This window comes from Culex quinquefasciatus, chromosome 3, assembly GCF_015732765.1.
Source record: "Culex quinquefasciatus strain JHB chromosome 3, VPISU_Cqui_1.0_pri_paternal, whole genome shotgun sequence".
Taxonomy (NCBI): domain Eukaryota; kingdom Metazoa; phylum Arthropoda; class Insecta; order Diptera; family Culicidae; genus Culex; species Culex quinquefasciatus.
In genome coordinates, this window is record NC_051863.1 from 89,358,519 (window position 1) to 89,364,518 (window position 6,000).

A 6,000-nucleotide genomic window follows, 5' to 3' on the forward strand; every position below is an offset into this window, starting at 1 on the left:
TATCATGATACCTTTTGGTACATGATAAATAATGTAAATTCACAGGAATATTTTTTCTGTGCAGAATTGGTTTTGATCGTGTTTCTTACCGTTGTTCATAGAAATTGACAAAGGGCTTTACTACTAAATTTACAACATTTAATCAACAGCATACCCGAAAAAGCTGTTTGTTCGGTAAAATTGAGAAAGAAAATAACTGTTAGTTATGGAAAAGGCTTTAGCGAAAATGAAGATTAGGGAATATAAAAATTCGGGAAAATTTAAATTTAAATAAACGGCAATTGGCGTAAGTGTCACTTCGGGGAAATGGCATTCGGGGAAATGGCCGATTAGGGGGAAATGGCATTCGGGGATATAGCCGATTAGGGGAAATGATATTCGGGGAAATGGCATTCGGGAATGTGGCCAATTAGGGGGAAATGATTTTCGGGGAAATGGCATTCGGGGAAATGAGCTAGACCCCACTAGCGCACCATTTGTTTTGCTGGCTGGTACAACATAATTTTTCGTGTACGTACACGCAATACATGCGCACGTAGATAACTCTATCTCACTCTTACACAACCATAACTGTCACCAGAGCAAGTGGGATAGACTGTTTGTTTACATTAATGGTTACGCCATTTTAAAAAGTTACTAAGGAACTATTTAGGACACAGGGCCAGTACGCAGCTCGAAAGGGAAAGGAGTCAAAAAACATTTTTACGAACAGCAGAACAACGAAGCGATTTTTTGGGGGGTTTTCTACACCATCTCTGGCTTGCTTTCGCTGCTGTTGTTGCCCATTTGAAATTTTCCTTGACTGGTTTCTTACCAAGTGCATACACTGCTTCAAGTGGTAGAAATCTCCCAGTTACGACGATCTAGCACAGTTCTAGCAAAGCTGGAAATTCTTACAGCATTCTAGCAGAAATGCTCCACCGTTCTAGCAGGGTTTTAGCAGAACCAGCTCTGCAAGAATATTTCGTGACTGGGCTGGCTGGAGCAACATTTGAAAGGGGCGGTACTAAATTGCGGTCTTTCTCCCCATTCAAACACATGCATTGTCCGAATCGAAAATTTGCCACCATTTCAACATGCTTCTTGCATAGTTCTTGGGCAGACTGGTCATGTGTAACATAACCTCCATCGGTTCATAGTTTTTTTTTTAAAGGTCCTATAAGCTATTGTGTTTCATATGTTTAAAGGACCTATTCAAAAGACTATAAATGTTAAACAGTACAATTTATTAAAAATTATTACTTTTATTGCATGAACTGTTTGATAAACTGTTTAGGCGTCATCCATAAAGTATGTCACGCTCTAGGGGAGGGGGTCTGAGCAAGTGTGACATTGCGTGTTATAAGTATTGGAAAAGCGTGACAAAGGGGGGGAGGGGGGGTAAATTTTGGCTGATTTTAGCGTGACGTACTTTATGGATGAAGCCTTATGTTGAATAAACACTGAAGTTACAATATAAGCAAAGTGTTTCTTTGGAAAAACTCGCGCTAGTTCCGCACGAGTTTCGCTGCCATCTTGGAACTGAAACTCTAGTGCCGCACTCGATATTTTTTCAGTTTCATGCGAGTTCCACGCACTCTGACAAATGACGTTCGATTGAATCAAAACTGGCACCGACGAGTGCGGCACTCAGTGCCGCACCGGCACTTCAAATGAACGTACTATTAATATTAAATCAAGTGAATTCTGCCATTTGACTATTCTGCCGTTTGACTATTCTGCCATTTGACTGTTCTGCCATTGGACTATTCTGCCGTTTGACTATTCTGCCATTGGACTATTCTGCCATTCAACTCTCCTGTGAATTATTTATTCTGCCATTTGACATTCTGCCATTTAACTATTCTGCCATTCAACTCTTCTGCTAATTAATTATTCCGCCATTTGATTATTCTGCCATTTGGCTGTTCTGCCATTTGACTATTCTGCCAACTAACTATTCTGCCAACTAACTATTCTGCCGTTTAATTTTCTGCCATTTAATTTTCTGCTATTTATTTTTTCTGCTGATCAACTTTCTGCCATTTAATTTTCTGCTAATTAATTTTCTGCCAATTAATTTTTCTGCTTATTAACGTTCTGCCATTTAACTATTCTGCTTTTTAATTTTTCTGCCTTTTGATTTTTCTGCCTTTCGATTTTTCGGCTTCTTAATTTTCTGCTCATTGACCCTTTCTGCCGATTGACCTTTTCTGCCATATTATATTCTGCCATTTGACCTTTTCTGCCATTTATCATTCGGCCATTTATTTTTCTGCCGATTGAAATTTCTGCCATTTGACATTCTGCCATTCGGCATTCTGCCGTTCGGTTTTCTGCCGATTGACCCGACCCCGAACGATACCCGCTCAAAACAACAGCATCCAACGCCATCTCAAACCTGGCTGAACACGTACTGATCCGGCTTCAGCGAGTTAGCAGGTTCCGGATGGAATGTGCGAGGAGAGAAAATCGTGAAATCATTTAATCATATTTATATTTTTATCCTATGTTTTTATATATTTATACAGCGATGAAAGCTATGAATTAAATCAGGACAAATTTTAATAAGTTATTTGTTTTCATTTATTCTGCTCGATTTAATCCAAATTGTCCTTCTAGAATTCCGCAGCGCCCTTTTTATTCAACTCATTGCAATCCTTGATGTGTTGCGCCACTAGCTTGTGCCGATCGTTTTCCGGAAGGCAATCCATATCCACGTTCACTTCTTTCTCATCCAGTGTTTCAATGTTTTCGGGGTCCGTTTCGCGACAACCTCCGTCGTACACGATACGGGCCTCTTTGAAGTTAGCGGCCAGCACGCGAAGGGCGGCGTGCAGCGAATGATCCGCTTCGTCGATGATCTGCTGCGTTGCCCCATGGATTACGACGGTACAGGCCTCTCCTAGGGGATCTCCGCTGAAGCGTAGCGTATCCTCACCCATTGACCTGCTCGATCAGATTGCAACGACCGGGACGAACCTGGTCCGGGTTGTCACCTTGTCCGTCATCTACTCCTTCTCGGCGACCTCCAGCTCGGCAATATTCGCCATCGAGACCATCTTGATGCTCGATCCAATAACCTGGATCTTGTCCATGTCAATCGGCGTGTTGGCGACCAAGATCATTGCATTCTCGATGCGCTTCGACTGGTGCACACCGGGCTTCTTGTACAGCAGGAAACCCTCGTCCAAGAACGAATCCTCGAATCAACTGCATCACGGCATCGACGACCAACTTGGCAAAGTACTCCTTTTGCTGGGACCGAATCCTCGAGCTGAGCGTCGTCCAGGAAATGTTCATCATATCCTCTCTGAACTTTTCCGCATCCGTCGAATTGTCCTGAGCTGCGGCAATCAGCGCCGAACGTGCCGCCTGCGTGGCCGCTCTCCACCCGGCGATAATCGTCTGCGGGTGCAACTTTTGCTCGATCAGCTTTTCCGGCTCGCACAGTCTAGACCGCCTTCATAATCGTCGGCCCCCTCGATGGTGACTTCAACCTGGCCGGCGCTGCGGCCGTGCGCTACCTGAATCATGTCGATGTCCATTCCCTTCGGGCCGAGTGTGATCTTTTTCAGGTCGCCGATGGCCATCACAAACGACGACAGCCGGGCGATTTCGTCCTCCTCCTCCTCGGCAAACGTTTCGGCGATTCGCTGGGGGAAGACCACAATCGGGGCAAAAGCGTACAGGATGTGGTGCGCCATTCAGTGGTCAGCGGGGCCCGGCACTGTAATGGCCCCAGTCTAGGTTAATTTACAGCCAAGCACGTCGGTTATTTGCCTACAAAAACAACAATAAGGATCACAATTAAAATCTCTTAATCGCACTGCTAAAAAAACATTACCCTGCAACTTTTTTCCTCCTAGAGAAGGCGCACGTTTTGCCGACCGGAAAAGTTAACCTTATTCCCGGTGTGATCGGCGGCTCTAGCACCAAGAGCTTAAAATGACTGGCGGAGAATCCTGACGCAAACTTTGTTCTGTGGATGGTAGAATCGGTGTTCACACCGGAGCAAACTTTTCCGGCCGTCGACAAAAAAACTAAATTTTTGCTGTTTTTTTTTCTTTCTGTCAAAACTGCTTGACAAAAACAAAAACAAATACCGAGTTGCCAAACATGACCAAAAACTGCTCGACGGCAAGGTTGCAAGATAAATTTCCCTGGTTCAAAAGTCGAGCAGACGCTGGTCGCTTTAACTCGCTTTAACGTGCGTTAACTTGCGATAACTTGCTTTAGGGTGGCGTTATGTGAAAACTCGGCACGATGAGTAGCGTTGATGCTTTTCGAGCTCGTTTTTGTGCGTTTTAGTGTGTTATCGCGGAGTGACATTCCCCTCGCTGTTTTTCCTTCTTCGACAGTTCCGGATTGTTTCGTTTCTGGTTACGGATCTTTTATCCTCCAAGAAACGCTTGCCCATCCTCCCGATTTCCACCGGGTCTTCCCTCCTTTTCGCTCACCTCTGTTGGTTTTGTTTATAAACACAACCAGCAAGAATTTGACAGCCTCAAGCGCGGCCTTGGTTGCTGTGTATAAAAAAGCATCAGACTAGACTATTTTTTTAATATCGATAATTAAATGAAAAAAAAAAACTTCCATGTGCTCGTGAATCGTGTTAATTAATAATTAAAGTAGATTTACTATAGCATAAAAACATAATCTTTACCTTTTTAATTTTTATTTCGAAAAATTGAAATAATATATTTTTAAAACATTTCTGGGTGATGCATTTTCAAACACACCTTCTCAGAAAACCATCATGGCTGCTTTAGAGAGTGGCAATAGGCTAACAGATGGCGCTAGTAGATTAGCAGGATGCGGCAGCCATGTTTTTACACACGATTTTCAAATTATTTTGTTCTAGCCGCTACGTCTGTTGTCTGTGATTTTACGTAATCAATTTTTTTGAGAAAATATTACTCAAAAAAGATGCTTTTATTGCTTTAACATGAAAATTAAACTATATCAAACCACAGACAACAGACGTAGCGGCTAGAACAAAATAATTTGAAAATCGTGTGTAAAAACATGGCTGCCGCATCCTGCTAATCTACTAGCGCCATCTGTTAGCCTATTGCCACTCTCTAAAGCAGCCATGATGGTTTTCTGAGAAGGTGTGTTTGAAAATGCATCACCCAGAAATGTTTAAAAAATATATAATTTCAATTTTTCGAAATAAAAATTAAAAGGTAAAGATTATGTTTTTATGCTATAGTAAATCTACTTTAATTATTAATTAACACGATTCACGAGCACATGGAAGTTTTTTTCATTTAATTATCGATATTAAAAAATAGTCTAGTCTGATGCTTTTAAACACAGCAATCAAGGCCGCGCTTGAGGCTGTCAAATTCTTGCTGGTTGTGTTTATAAACAAAACCAACAGAGGTGAGCGAAAAGGAGGGAAGACCCGGTGGAAATCGGGAGGATGGGCAAGCGTTTCTTGGAGGATAAAAGATCCGTAACCAGAAACGAAACAATCCGGAACTGTCGAAGAAAAAACAGCAAGGTATGACACGGTAAAGTCTGGATGTCATCGGCGCCGTCAGCAAGAGCTATGATCACGGCCAACCCCGTAAACGTTTTGGCCCCAAACGACCGCATTCCGAAGATTATCTCCGGAACCGACAAACCAACTACCACGATCATTTCAACGCTCACCTTCAAGACATCTTCAACGCCCTCGAAACCCACCCCACCTTCAAGTGCCGCCACTTCCGGCGAACCCTCGTCGCCATACCAAAGGCCTGAATCTTGAATGTTCTCTCCGGCATGTCAGATTCCCCCACCGGATTCTAGTGCAAGCGATCCTCAAACACCAGAACCAGAACAAACGATTACAAACGTTGAAAACCAACAAAATGTAAAATGACAGTAGGCGGAAAGTGATATTTTGACAGCGGGCAATGTGTCAGGGCAAAGCGACTGCAGCGCCACAAACGGATTGCCACAACTAAAAAATCTGTAGCGATGATTTACACAAGGGAAGAATCGAGCCCAAACGTCTGTTGTCTGTGCTTT

At 43.0% G+C, this 6,000-nt stretch overlaps 1 pseudogene; it reads right to left on the minus strand.

Moving 5' to 3' along the window:
* Nucleotides 1-2,340: 2,340 nt before the first annotated feature.
* On the minus strand, nt 2,341-4,027 carry LOC119770605 (annotated as a pseudogene).
* Nucleotides 4,028-6,000: the final 1,973 nt, after the last annotated feature.